Genomic DNA, 14,843 nt, shown 5'->3' with positions numbered 1-14,843 from the left:
ATAGTGTGTGAGTGGCCTGTGACATCATCTTAGCATCTCAGATAGGTGATGTGAGTGGGAGTGTATGTACATGTATGTGTGTGTGAGAATACTAGGATAGTGTGTGAGTGGCCTGTGATATCATCTTAGCATCTCAGATAGGTGATGTGAGTGGGAGTGTATGTACATGTATGTGTGTGTGAGAATACTAGGATAGTGTGTGAGTGGCCTGTGACATCATCTTAGCATCTCAGATAGGTGATGTGAATGGGAGTGTATGTACATGCATGTCTCCAAGTCACTGCGTGTGTGTGAGAATACTAGGATAGTGTGTGAGTGGTCTGTGACATCATCTTAGCATCTCAGATAGGTGATGTGAATGGGAGTGTATGTACATGTATCGTCTCCAAGTCACTGCGTGTGTGTGAGAATACTAGGATAGTGTGTGAGTGGTCTGTGACATCATCTTAGCATCTCAGATAGGTGATGTGAATGGGAGTGTATGTACATGTACGTCTCCAAGTCACTGCGTGTGTGTGAGAATACTAGGATAGTGTGTGAGTGGTCTGTGACATCATCTTAGCATCTCAGATAGGTGATGTGAATGGGAGTGTATGTACATGTATCGTCTCCAAGTCACTGCGTGTGTGTGAGAATACTAGGATAGTGTGTGAGTGGTCTGTGACATCATCTTAGCATCTCAGATAGGTGATGTGAATGGGAGTGTATGTACATGCAAGTCTCCAAGTCACTGCGTGTGTGTGAGAATACTAGGATAGTGTGTGAGTGGTCTGTGACTGCTCACGCATGAGTGGCTATTGTTTGAGTTACAGTGTATGAGTATATACGTGTGTGTGTGTCTTTCTATGGGGATGTCAATGCCTGTGTGTGGCACTATAGTAGCATAGGTGCTCTCCACTGCTGAATTGCTCTAAATGCCCTGTGGAGCAATTCATAGTAATGTAGATTCCCAGATAATTACATCTTGCCCATTTGAGAATTTGGATGACAAGAATCAGTAAGTGGTACTGTAGCACAACTGAGCTCATTGGTATAGGTCAGGTTTAATTCCAGTGCCATTTACTATGAACACCAACAAGTGTATCTCTCTTGATATAGTCAGCAAGGAAAAGCAACTTTCTCTTCAGGAAGAAGAATTGTCCACCAAATAATATTGATGACACACATACTTTTTTAATTAATCATTTTAGGCTCAGTTCTTTCACTGCTTCACTCTTTATTATAGTAATAACAGGATGGCTGCAGGCTCTCCAGTGCAGGGATCATTAATGCCACAAGGGTCCTTAAAGCAGACAAATACTTCTACAACTTAGTGGTGGCCACTGTAGGATTGTAAAGACTGGCGGTCCTTCATCCAGAGGAATATGGAGAAAAATATGATGGTGGCTACTATCCATGTGTTAGAAGCAGAAAGGACACTGATCTTGAGTAGCATCTTGCATCCATCAGGAATGATGCTTTGATACCAAAACAAGGTAATTGACTTTAGCAACTAGTTCAGTAATTGGTGTCATTATAAGGGGAAGCAGTAAGTATCAATGTGGAATAAAATGATAGATTATTCTTCATGTTTTGCCAAGAACATCTTACACCACTCACATTAAGGCTTCTGCATACTGCCTGAAACCATTGCTGTACGAATATAGCAGTTTTTAGGCAGACTCTCCCTAATGGTCTTTTCTACATAGCAAACTAAAACCAAACTTTGACAGTATCATGGTGGCACGACTCACTGCAAGGAGTCTAAATAGAAAGGAGCCGGAACATGATTCCCTCTTGCAACTCTAACACATTCATATCTGAGTAGTTACTGAGATGCAGTTCCAGTGCAGTGTCAGTACTTTATCTTACCCATTCTGCACCTATTACAGCTTCAAGCCTTTGAAGCTATGGGGGAGTATCTGTATTTGTTAGAAACACTAATCAGATTACACATGACCTTAAGCTAGCACTCCTACATATCTAAATCACCCATAATTCCAACTATTACTTCGTTGCTAGTTACCATATCCTTACCCATGTCCCCCAAAGATCATGGAACTACCTTAATACCTCTGGGGTTAAAGATCAAACTAAATACCTTCTTGCTAGGGGAATTCAGTTATAATGTAGCATTGACTGTCATATTTACACTTTTCAAAATTGAAATGCTCAGCATTTCCTAGTCTTTTTAATACCAATGCACTGGAGCAAATGAGTCCAATACCCACTCTTGATGTGGTTATTACCAGCCTATCTCGTGCCTGTATCCCACTGCATATCTTCTCATTACTGGTTACATCTGACTACAAATCAATCATTTTCTCTATCTGGCTTGGTGGTACTGTTGCACCATCAAATGAGCTCATCTTCGGGGACTTTTCCAAGGGAAAACCTACATCAGCTTGTAGAAGACGTAGACAAAATTCCAGTCTACCTCAATGAATCCATTTGAGATGTCTACCACATTCACTTCCAATTTCTGCTAGCAACTAAGCAACAATATAGAAATGTCTGTACCTGTTTACTTTAAATATCATGGTAAATTCATAAAAAAGAAGTCGTGGTACGACTCGCATAGTAAACAGTCGTATAACAGAAGAAGGAAAATAATTGAGTTGAAATCTCCATCCCCTATCTCAAGACCACACTGAGACATGCCATCAAGGGACTGGAGAGCTTTATTTGACATTTATTTTTAATAAATTCTGGCTCCTCTGATTTTACATGATCTCTATACTGAAATCAGGACCAAATTAAAACCTCATGGACTTGGCACTGTAACTTTGGACTGGGCCTAGGTCAGAGTACTTCCAGCAACTGCATATCACACTGCATGCTTTGATGGCATAATTGTACAAGAGGAAATATTGGGTTATACAAAGCATTGCAGGCTTTAGTGCAGAGTGGTTTAAGTGCATCTTTAAATTGTGACTGCCTAATGGTTTTAAACAAAAAGAAAGAAAGAAAGAAATACGATAGATTTTGGATTATATTATGTCAATATAAAATCTTTTCAAGTGCACAATCTTCCTGAAACAAAGTAGAACTGAGTTGGTGTCCAAAGTAGTAGAGTTATATACAGTGGAATTACTACCTGCAAAATGTATTGCCTTATTTTATTTCTACTTGTTTATTAGGGTAGTGCACTGATCAATATTGACTAGTTTCAGGCTCAGCCTGGGTGAAATACAAAACACTTCACAAACAAAAAACACAGAAATGTAAGGAGTAACAGAGTAGTTCAGGCTAGCTACATTGAAAGAAAACAAAAAAACTTGATAGGGATAATATGTTAAGTGATATGTTCTGTGTTGAAATGGGAGCATTTGACTTGCATGAAGAGGTGTTTTTTGAGATGCATTCTGAATTTGGAATAAGTATTGATTTCCTTTAGGTCGATGGAGAGAGCTTGGAAAGAGAAGTTGCCTGAAAGGAGAAAGCATGTACAATGCTGTAGAGTTTCATTATAGAGGTAATGAGTGGGATGCCTTGTGAGTAGCGTCTCAGATTGTATGAGGGTTTTTTTTCCTTTTTTCATGAAGTCCAGCTGCAAGGGGAACAAATGTATGGAGCTGGAGTAATTTGTAGTGTCATGATTCTAACAGTAGGTTAGATCCTTGTTTAATGGGTAACCATTTGAGTTTTCCTAGGGTGATACAGTGATGTTCACAAAGAGGTGATTTTGTAAAGAATCAGCAGATGCTGTTAGAGATAGTCTGAAATGTGCCAATGTTTTTTTTTATAGATGAAAGCATAGACTGGAAGCCCACATTCAAGTTGAGAAGGAGAACTTTGCCTATATATGCTCTGGATGATTGGGAGAGTAAAGGAGAGAGATGTATGGCCCAGAAGTGGAGGGAGTTTATTTAGCTCTCATTTTGTCTATGTAGAAAAGGAAGTTTAATGACTGATTAAGCCATAATCCTAGGCATTTGAAGATGGAGGTTGCCTCTATGGAATGGTTGTGTAAGTCAAAGATAGTTAAGAGTTGGGCGTTTGGGTGAATTTTCTGTGGTGTTGCAGAAAGCATAGTTTTGGTCTTGGTGGGAATTAAGAAGTAGAATATGGTTTGTGAGCCATTGGTGGAGATCATGCAAGTCTGACTTGAGATGGCATTAAATGTTGGTGTGATAGTGATCTGATCAGTAAATGACCATGAAATCAGAATAGATGATAAGTATAAGTGGGAGATGGGGGATGTCACAAGTTTCTCGTGAATATGGAGAAGAGGAGAAGAACATGAATGGATCCTTGTGATATGCTTTTGGTTTGTTTGTCTTTCGGCTTTTTCCCAGTAAGGGGTCGCCACAGTGGAACTCCGGTCTGCTAATGATTGGCAGTAGGTTTTACAAAACACCGAGGTGCCAGCTCGATGCTTTTGGTAAAATGTATAGATTTTGAAAGGTAGGTTTCTATTTTAACTCTGAAGTCTCTGTCAATGAGGAGGTCTTTAAACCAGGGAGTGGCATCTAGATTGAAAATTTCATTTAGTTTGTTTTGGAGAAGATAGTGGTCAATGAAGTCAAGTACCTTTCTCAGGTGTATAAATATATCACCTATAAGGAGGACTAACAGAGTTTTGCAGGATGTCATTAGTTAGGGACCAAAGTGCTGTCTTTGTACTTCATCCAGGCTAGAATCAATGCTGTTTGGAGGAGAGCAGCTGGTACTGCTTGAGAGAGAGAGTTGGGTGCAGAGTGTTTTTTCTTGAAGTTTACCCAGCTATGGAAGGATGGCTATTGGACAGAAGTGAGTGGCATCCTTTGGGCTACTTTGCTTTGGGAGGAGTTCAATTAAAGCAGTTTTCCAAATCTATGGCATAATGTTTTTGTATGAGACATAGATTATATATGTGGATGAGAAGACGACATAGATGTTCCGTGCAGTGATTAATGAGTTAGGGGTTTATGTTGTCAGAGTCAGGAGAGGTGAGAGTGGAAATATTTTCAAGTAGAGCAGAGGTGCCTTTCAGAAGTATGCATTTGATGTGGAACAGGGAGATGAATTGTGGTTGGGTGGGCTATCCATGTATACAAACATAGAACTTCATCATTTCTAAACTTTATATGTGTTCTCTGTATATAGATAATCCTAAATAATTTTCTTGATGTATGAACAGAGCCAATATGGGGCCGGTCTAAATAAGAATCCATACATTTGCAATATGTGAGGACAGCAAAGCAGATAACCACATAATTGTCATATAACTGATGATAGCTTAAATTATATGCTGAGAAATGTTAACTTTGCAAATATGGCCTTCGCCTCCATAAGGTAATCCAGATGAACAGGGACAATTAGAGAACAAGTTTACTTCTATACTTGTAGGGGGTGGGGTGGGGGCGATTTAAAGGAGTGCGTAATGGCTCTGATAAGTGCTAGGAACTGTAAACTGCTATGTATTTGTTTTCACTACTTAAACAGAACATTCATGAATCCTGCAGCTCTCACTCACTTCTCTACCTCTATTTCAGCTTTCCTTATCTCATCTTGTCATCTGCTTACTTACTGCCTCTCATTCATTCTATTAACCCTTCTCTTTGAATCTCTTTCACACTTCCTCTGTTTACTCTTATTCCCTCTGCATGCCTCTGTCACCTTTTTTGCCTCCTCTCCATGGTATCCTTTCATGGAACCGTTCACATTTGTCTCTTCTAATGCCTTCATACCTCTCTATATAATGGTATGCTGCTATCCCTGTAGCATATGCCATCTCAGTCATTTTGGCTACATCTTACCCATAAATCTCTGCTAAACGTAATTCCATTTTCCATCCTTGTTTGGATATTAACTACTTTTTGATCTAAATGTTGTAGCATAGTCTTGTGTCTGTAAATATTTACGTATGTATGTATGTTTTTTTAGCATATCCTTGTATCTGTCAATATGTTTTGTTCATTTCTTATGTAAACCTTTTCATGCTGGCTGTTCTGGCAAATTGTCCATTCAGATCAGTGCACAACCTCTATAAACATATTTATAAAAATGTGTGGGTGGGGGGGTGTATAAAGAGAGAGAGAGATCTTCATCTAAAATACACATTTTTGCACCTAACATGGATTTCAGATGTAGACCTACCCACTTTCCATTCAGCTACTGAAAAGTAAAATGTACTGTCATGGTGCTTAGCTCCTAGAAGTGCAAAGTATTTTTGAATACCCCTGTGTATTTTTGTGGGTGTGGGGGTTAAACATTTCCCTTTTAAGAAAAATGCATATATACAATTGCTGATACAAAAAAATAAGTGCAGTTTTATTTTATTTCATATTTACACTGACAGTATTGGCACACAATGCACTCTTATCTACGTTTGAGTTAGTCCTCATTTCTGCTGTTGTATATACAACTATATACAGTTAAGAAAACATATTTTTGATTCTCCATTGTTTGTCTAGTCTTACTAAAATTATACTTTGTTACTCACTTCTCATTAAATTTACATTGCCTTGCTTGTTTAACTTCCTGATACAAAATTACTTTTTTTGAGCTATTTTCCTTAGGATTTCAATGAAAATGCATCCATGTAAATTGAACTTCCTGCTCCGTAAATAAATAAGAAACATGCAGTCACGTCATAGAAAAAAAATACATAAACAATAAACAAAGAGTTTCATATATGTTACTTACTGGTAATTGCATAAATAACTAAAGCTGCATGAACTTAAAAGCCAGTTTGGCCTTTTAAAATGAATATCAAAATTTGCAGTGGGACTTGGGATTACATCATTGTATTGCTGATATTTCAAAGGTCATCTTTTTTGCTACTTCATGCTAAAATATCCATTATGACCTTTACAATTAGAATATGTTGATTCACCCACCATTTGAAATTATAATAGCTTTACACAGTAGACACAGTACCAAGCTGCCCTGAAATATATTTAAGGTAGTGTGTTGTGTGCAGGCGGAATAAATTCTCATTGAAAAAAATCATACTTATTATATCCCCATGGCTGATAACTTCTTACTAGTTCTTTTGTTTTTCTCTGTCATCTCCTCTGGGAATCCAGGTATCAGGAAATCCGATATGGTTAGGAAATATTTCAAAGTTGAGAAAATATGAAATTAAAGTAGAACTGACAAGATGCGTACGTAAAAATTAAGAATGTAAGCTGCCTAAAAATACTTTGGTTACTATTTCTGTTCCTCGATTCATCTCTCTCTCACTCAAACTATAATTTTCCCACTGAATATGATACACATCTTAAAAAGTCCACTTCATGACAATGGCTTATACACCAGCCTTCTGCTAATCTGCCTACCTCTGCCAGGGGGTACTCAAAAGCAAACTGGGCTGCTGTGTAATACAAACTGAATATTTTTGTTCCATTACATCAGTACCAAGCAAAATAAAAACTATTATCCACCGCAATATAAAAGATGACACATTGTCAACAGGTCACAAGCTCCTTGCTAGACAGAATTCCATTTAATCTAGCTGCTTCACTCGGGTTCTCATTCGAAAGTAGTGTCAGAATGACTATTCAAACACACCATAACAGTTTACATCATCCTGTTTAAATCAATGTCTTCTTGCTTTAAACCACAGGTTCAATAGCTCAATAATTGAAAGTCTAATAACCAGTCAATACCAACAATTACCAAACTAAACTAATTATATTAACTGGTAAAACAACGGTGTCAGGTTCCAAAAGATATAACTAGAGCTGAATATGAAAACTTGTATTTTATTTTGACATCAGGTTTCACGCTTTCATCTACTCTCGGTAGACTTCCTCAGAACACCATATTTAAAATCAACAAGCTTTAAATAATAACAGTCATCCAATCATGTAACTGCATTAATTGAACTCATTAATATTCATCATTTGATCCTAGCTGCTGCTGTTCTAACAGAACAAGTACATTTAAACTATGATTTAATCACAATCAGAATTTCTGTTATAAAACATTATAAACTAGCACACAATACATATTGTATTAAAATATTAAAAAGGTTGAAAAAGTTAAAAAAAATTAGAAAAGTTAAAAACTGTAAAGGATGTGTACAATATTGCCATGGGAAACTATAACATAATGAATAGTAAAAAGCTAATGATGAACACCTATAATAGTGTTGTTAAAAATACAACTATACATACCGATTTCATACCCTTAATAGGGGTTTGGTGGAAATACAGTCATTTAATCCTGGGGGGTTGGCTGCATTTAATAGTAATATTTGCCATTTCACTTCTACCGAGAGTAGATGAAAGTGCTAAACCTGATGTCAAAATAAAATACAAGTTTTCGTATTCAGCTCTAGTTATATCTTTTGGAACCTGGCACCATTGTTTTACCAGTTAATATAACTAGTTTATTTTGGTAGCTCAATAATTGGTTACACTCAGTCATGACTGCTGTGTGATGCTTTTTTAACTTTGACCTATTTTTCTGTAAAGCAAGGAAGAAAATGTAAACTTTGTATAGCAATGTGGTCTTCATGGAGCTGTAGAAGCAATCTCTCTTCAACTAGTTTTCAGTTTTAATTGTGGTTTATTTACATGGAAGAACAAAAATACATTTCTTGCAAAAAGAATCTCATCACTTTATAACACTGCACATTACAACTGTGTGTGTGCCCCCTTTCATCAGCTAATTTCGTTATCCGATTAAATACGCAGCACTTAATTTTTTTTTTCTCTCCATCACAGATTCTAAAAGATTAGCTGTTGGTGTAAGTGACTTACTCTGTTGTAAGGTAGGCTTACACTAGTGTAACTCAAATTTAGAGCCAGGCCCTTACCGTACAGATGAGGGCAATTCAGTATTATCCCTACTGTAGGATCACAGCTACTATTCCTTTATCCAGGCCTGAGGTGTACCCACCAGACTGTTCTCATCCTTCATGCGTATCTCCCAAAGGACTCCTGATCAAAGCCCTGTCCAGACCCAGTGGTCTGGAATCTGGTTCACTCAGGAGGCAGAGGCCATGATATAATACTAGAGGTTACTGCTCCTCATCAGTTCCAGTGCAGATACAGTTTCATAGGTATATACTAGGCTAATGACTACTAGGGCCTTTATAAACCTAGCCGCACAACCCAATCCAATTCCATCCCCTTGTAACATGTACATCTAAATTGGAGGTGTATGTTAGGGGGTTTCTAAAAAGTTATGTGGGGGGGAGGGTATTTTAGCTAGGGAATGTTTACTATTGGCCACTGTCTGTAGCTGATATGGAGGCCAATCCAGAAGTGAATTTATGATTTCCCATCCAGTGTTAGTTATGAAATGTTTATTGTTGGCCTTTGTCTGTAAGAGACATGGGGTCGTGCTCTGGGAAGAGTTTATGATTTTCCATCCAATGGTCAAGTTTATGTTTAAATAGGGTTAGGGATGAGCTCTGTCTCATGTGGATGGGGAAGCCTTTTCCAGAGCACAGGGATCCTTTGAGAGACATATCTAGCTCACCAGCATGTTCTATTTATGTTGCAAGCAAAGTTTTACATCCTTTGATCTAGTGTTTCTGGTGCTGTTTGTTTTGTAGATATGCAAAAGCTGCATCAGGGCTGAATCTAAGGATGCCTTATATGCTAAGCACAGATCAACAACCTGTAGCAGACAAAGTATAGAGACAGGGGTCCAAGGTGCATATAGAGACAGGGCTCTAAGGCAATCTCCAAAGGAAAATGTGTTAATACCCTGAATTCTCTTTGTGAGGAACCTCTGTAGACATTCCAACTGTTGCATATGCCTGGACATGTACATGCCAAAAGGGGCATTGTACTTTGAGGGTACATATTTATCAACATACTTATGCCATTCGTAAAGGCAATCACACTAATGCTTTGTATTGGCATAGTGTGACATGTAAGGAATTTAAGAAATTTTCCTTTACAGTGTTTGAGAATTTGAACAAAGGCAAAGAGGGGGTGATTGGGAGAATTTATTGGAGAAAAGGGAAATTTTTTTTGGCAGATTTTACTTAATGCAACAAGTCCCCCAGGGGTTAATGATTCTGTGTCATTAAAACCTATACTAAAGGCAAGATCCCAATGCCTTAGTTAATTTTGTTTACAGTGTGCTTGTGTTTGTGTTACACAACTATTATACCTATGTACATCACATACACATATACACATATTTTCTGTTATATGAATACTTGATTTTATATTTGGGTTATCTAGGATCAATGGTTTACTTAGTACAGATATTTATTCATCTAGGTAATTTTTGTGTATTTTATTTATATATATATATATATATATATATATATATACATACATATACACACAACTATGTTTTAGAGTTGTATGGGTTTTATGCTCTGAATTAGGTGAAGACAGGTTTGTATTTTAGGGTCTATCACTTTAAGCATTTTGGCGCCAATTGTATCAGGATGTTATTTAAGGGATGGTTTAATGTTGGCAACTTTTATTTCTGAAGAAGTTCAATATGTGTCTGAACGAAAGCACTTAAATTGGCTCATATTTTTTATCAAGTGTAATAAATCCGGTTGATTCAACCCATGCAGCGTTTATTTGTTTTTTAAGTTTATCAGTATTATGTTTCTCATTTTGTTTGGCTTCCCCTGACAAAAACAAACTTGGAAGGGTCTAGTATCTGATGGTTGCTAATGTCTTTGTTGATCATTTCCATGATACTAACTTCCATGGCTTAGCATATTACAATAGTTAGACTAATAGGTAGGTCTGTAGCTTTTGTAGCTTCTAGAGTCAGTTGATGGTCCACACTTGTGAAGAGGGATAACTATTCCCATCCTCCATTCTGTTGGTACACAGCCTGATTCCTGTGGGGTTTCGGACATAGTAGCAGAAGGCCTTCTGCTTATCTTTAGCCTGAGAGAGACTATCTCAACTTCTTAATTGGGCTTGCTGGATTTAATTAGCCCTCTTATTTTCCTGTTTAGTTTAGTGACCTATTGTCATTATGATGGTTGCTCACTCTGATTTTGGTCATGACATTTTTCCTTTTATTATATACCCTGTTAAGATTAGCAATCCGCCAGCGTGTCTTGTCTAAGGCTTACTTCTGGTAGGTACAACAGTGTCTAAGCAGTCATTTACATGTTTGTACAGTGCTTCTGTGAGCAAGTCAGTCATTTACATGTTTGTACAGTGCTTCTGTGAACAAGTCTGCATAGATTGTTTTGAACTCAGGGTTAGGTGGGGCATTGAATTTTGAAAAAAAAAACCTTGCTTAATAGGATGTAGCTTGCTTTAGAATAGTTCCTAACTGTAACATGTTTTGCTGGGTCTTCCAAGCTGATTTTCTCTGATTTGTCTATCTGCTTCAGATTCAGCTCTGCACAACCCCCCCATACCTGTCAAATCTCCATATTGTTGTAGAATGTACAGATTTTTGACTCATATTTTTGGTCCATTTCTCATAAAATGTTGTTTAATTGCAAATCACTGATGGCTGAAGTTAAAAAATAATGTCAGACATTTGATTTTCAGACGTTGTATCATTCAGAAAATTCATGCCAATAAAAAACCTGTTATTCTATCAACTTTTTAAGTTGGTAAGAGCAATATTAAAAAAAGTGTCCCTATTTTTGGGCATTTGTCCCCCAATTATTTGTGGCTTTGTACAGATTTCTTGCTCTAAGAGGTTGAGAGGTATGCATCCACCCCATGGTGTTAGCCTTAGTCCCAGAGAGAAATCCAATGGCAGTAGGAATGTCAACTGGTATACAAATAGCAGATACAACACTACAGTAAGTAAAGTGCTTCCCAAGCTCAGCATTCAGTATAGACATTTTGTATAAATGTACAATCCTCATTTGTTTCTGTTACTTTTTCAACTCTCTGATTTTTTTCAGAGCAGTCCAAGTGCAACCATTTGGATTTTATGTTTAGAGAGTCACAGGGCTGCTGGGCATTGCTTGTGCAATATAGCAATACCCTTTCTATATACAGTCATCCAATATTTTCACTATTACGACATGCAGACTTCTCAGATTGCTCCATGGGTTCCAGTCCCACTCACACTGTTTGGAGCATTGTAATATGCCACCTAAAATTACATAACACATATTCTTATAATACATGCTGCGCAATCACCTGTCACCTCTGGGCTTTTGGCTACTGGTTAAGGCTTTTGCATCCCCATAGTGACTTTTTTAGGCAATGTCACAAAAACAAAATTCCCAACATAAAAATATCCTCTTAAAACAACCTTAAGGTATCCTGCTAAATGCTAGGAGTCTAAACCTGAAACTGCACTCACTAGAAGCACACCTCACCTTGGAAGATGTGGACATCTGTGCAGTCACAGAGACCTGGTTCAAGGCCATGGAGAGCACCCCGGCCCTACCGGGATATAACGCCTTCCACACATTCGGACCACAAAATGAACATGTGAAAACTACAGGAGGAGGAGTATCAACGTTCATCAAAGATAAATACACATCCAAGTCGGTTAAACAGAACGATTCCCTAGAGTTTCCCATCAGGGGAAATTAGGCTAAAAAACTTCACCAAAGCCGACTACACCTCTTACAAGAAAGCATTAATAGCTTTTCCCACTAACGGCAAGGACACCCGTACTGAGATATACACCAATGCATTGTATAAACATCTATACAATTGTATTGACTCAGACATTCTTGATAGGACCAAAGCTAGATCCTCAAGAAAAAACAAGCCTGCCTGGTGGACATCCACCATAAACAGGTTATACAATAACAGGAAGAAATTGCTTTCTAAAAGCAAGAAGGAACAATCTCAGAATTGGAAGCACACCCTTCTCAGCTTGTAATGTCCTCTAAAGTTAACCATGAATCTAGATTAGCATCTCTAGCTAAGGATAACCATAAGGCATTCTTTAGCTACATCCAAAACCTTAAAGGAAAAGCCCGCATTTGTGCAGAACTGGTAGTGAATGATACCACATATACTGAACCAGTAGAAATAGCCAACCTGCTAGCAGACAGGTAAAGTGAAAACGTCTCCCTCCTGTCCCTGCCACATATACAGTTTTTCTCTACCTGTCTCAGGCTCACTATTGCTCCTATCTTTATCTACCTATCTCAAGCATCCTACAGTTTCATTATATTCCCCCCTTCTTGTACTTCACCTCAATATTGCCTTAGCTATCACTGTTTAGATCAAGTAACACTAGCATAGCAACAATCAGTCATATTCTTGTTCATGTACCATACATGTATCTCATAAATATTTACAACCAAAACCGTGATATTGATCTACTGATCAGTCATTTCTCTATGATGGCACAAGTTATTTCATGCTAGTTATTTGTTAGCTTTCTTTTTTCCACTTTATATTACTCTCTCAATTTTTATTATGTATGTATAAACTATTTACTTCTTATATTTACCAAAGTTTTGTATTCTTGATTGTTATTGATTTCTTGCATTGCTTTTAATGTGGTTTTGTAATGGAGCTTTTCTCCCTGAGCAGGTCTTAACCACTCTCTCCTAGGTCAAGAGCACAGCATCTATGGGACCTGATAAAATCACAGGCTGCATTCTCAATGGTTTAAAACAGGAGTTAGCAAACACCATTGGGTACTCTTTTCAACCACAGCCTAAGCACTGGTTTTGTCCCTGCTAAATGGAAAACAGCTAACGTCATCTCCTTGCACAAGGTAGGGTGCATCCACCGACCCTGGGAACTATAGACCCATTAACCTCACAAGCCATATCTGCAAGGCCATGGAGAGAATCATCATGGACAATAACAACAAGGGTATAGGAGACCTTCAAACACTTGACCCAACCCTGTTTGGTTTTGTTAAAGGGAGATCCTGTCTCTTGAACCTGTTGAACTTCTTAAAGACTGTCACCATAGCCCTGGGCCAAGGCAAATCTGTACATAGGCCCTACCTAGACTTGGCCAAAAACTTTGACACAATCCCCATTCAGGCATCATTGAAAAACTCATCCAGCTGGGGATCATAAATATGATATGAAGAGTGCTTAAAAATGTATAAGATATACCCTACACTGATCAATTACATTACAGTGGCCATGAAACAGTGGCAAACCACTTTGCAATTAAGCCATGATAAAGGTCAAATTATTATTCCAGGGATAAATATTTAAAGGGGGATATTCCATGGTGACTCTGCTATTCTGTCTAGCCCTTAACCCATTAAGCTGTCTACTTAACCTTTAAAGCAGGAAAGCTGCTGTACCAAGAAAACATCAGTTTGTAACAGGAATGTGGTATAAAAGAACTTGAGCAAGAGGGACTGTATAAATATTTGGGAATTGATGAAGGATCAGTAATAAAACATGAACAAATGTGAATAAAACTCATTAAGGAATATTTTAGAAGGCTTAAATTAATACTAAAAATAACATTGGCATCTAGGAACAAAGTCCAAGCTCTAAACCAGTTTGCTCTTCCTGTCTTAACTTACAGCTTTGGAGTGATTCATTGGCTGCAAAATCTGATGGACAGGTTAAACAGGAAAACAAGATGGATGCTTCATGCTCATCAAATGATTTATAAAAATCAGTGCATACCAAGATTATATATCCCACGTTCTGAAGGAGGTATGGGAAATTGATTACATGTATAGATCTGCACTTGTGGGACTGCACACACATCCGTTGACTTCACAAGACCCAAATGTAGTGAAAGTTCTTAAACACGAGGAGAAAAGTCTAAGATGACTTGCCTGCTAAGTTTAGCAGAAGCATATCGGTGTCAAGAGAAAATGGAAATCAAACCAGAAGTAAATAAAAATCAGGCAGCAAATGAATGTGGAAAAAAACCAAAGAAAGAATATAAGGTGAAGGATCAGATGAGAAGGCAAGAAATGTTGAAAATGTATAAATATACCTGCAAATAAAGGAAACTCTTGGAGCAACCTTATGTTGATCGAGATCGAATGCAGGAATGGTTAAGGAGAAGCGAATTTAAAAC

Source organism: Protopterus annectens, chromosome 15.part0 (assembly GCF_019279795.1).
Source record: "Protopterus annectens isolate FY-2018-M chromosome 15.part0, PAN1.0, whole genome shotgun sequence".
Classification (NCBI taxonomy): Eukaryota; Metazoa; Chordata; order Ceratodontiformes; family Protopteridae; genus Protopterus; species Protopterus annectens.
This window is presented reverse-complemented; position numbering follows the sequence as displayed.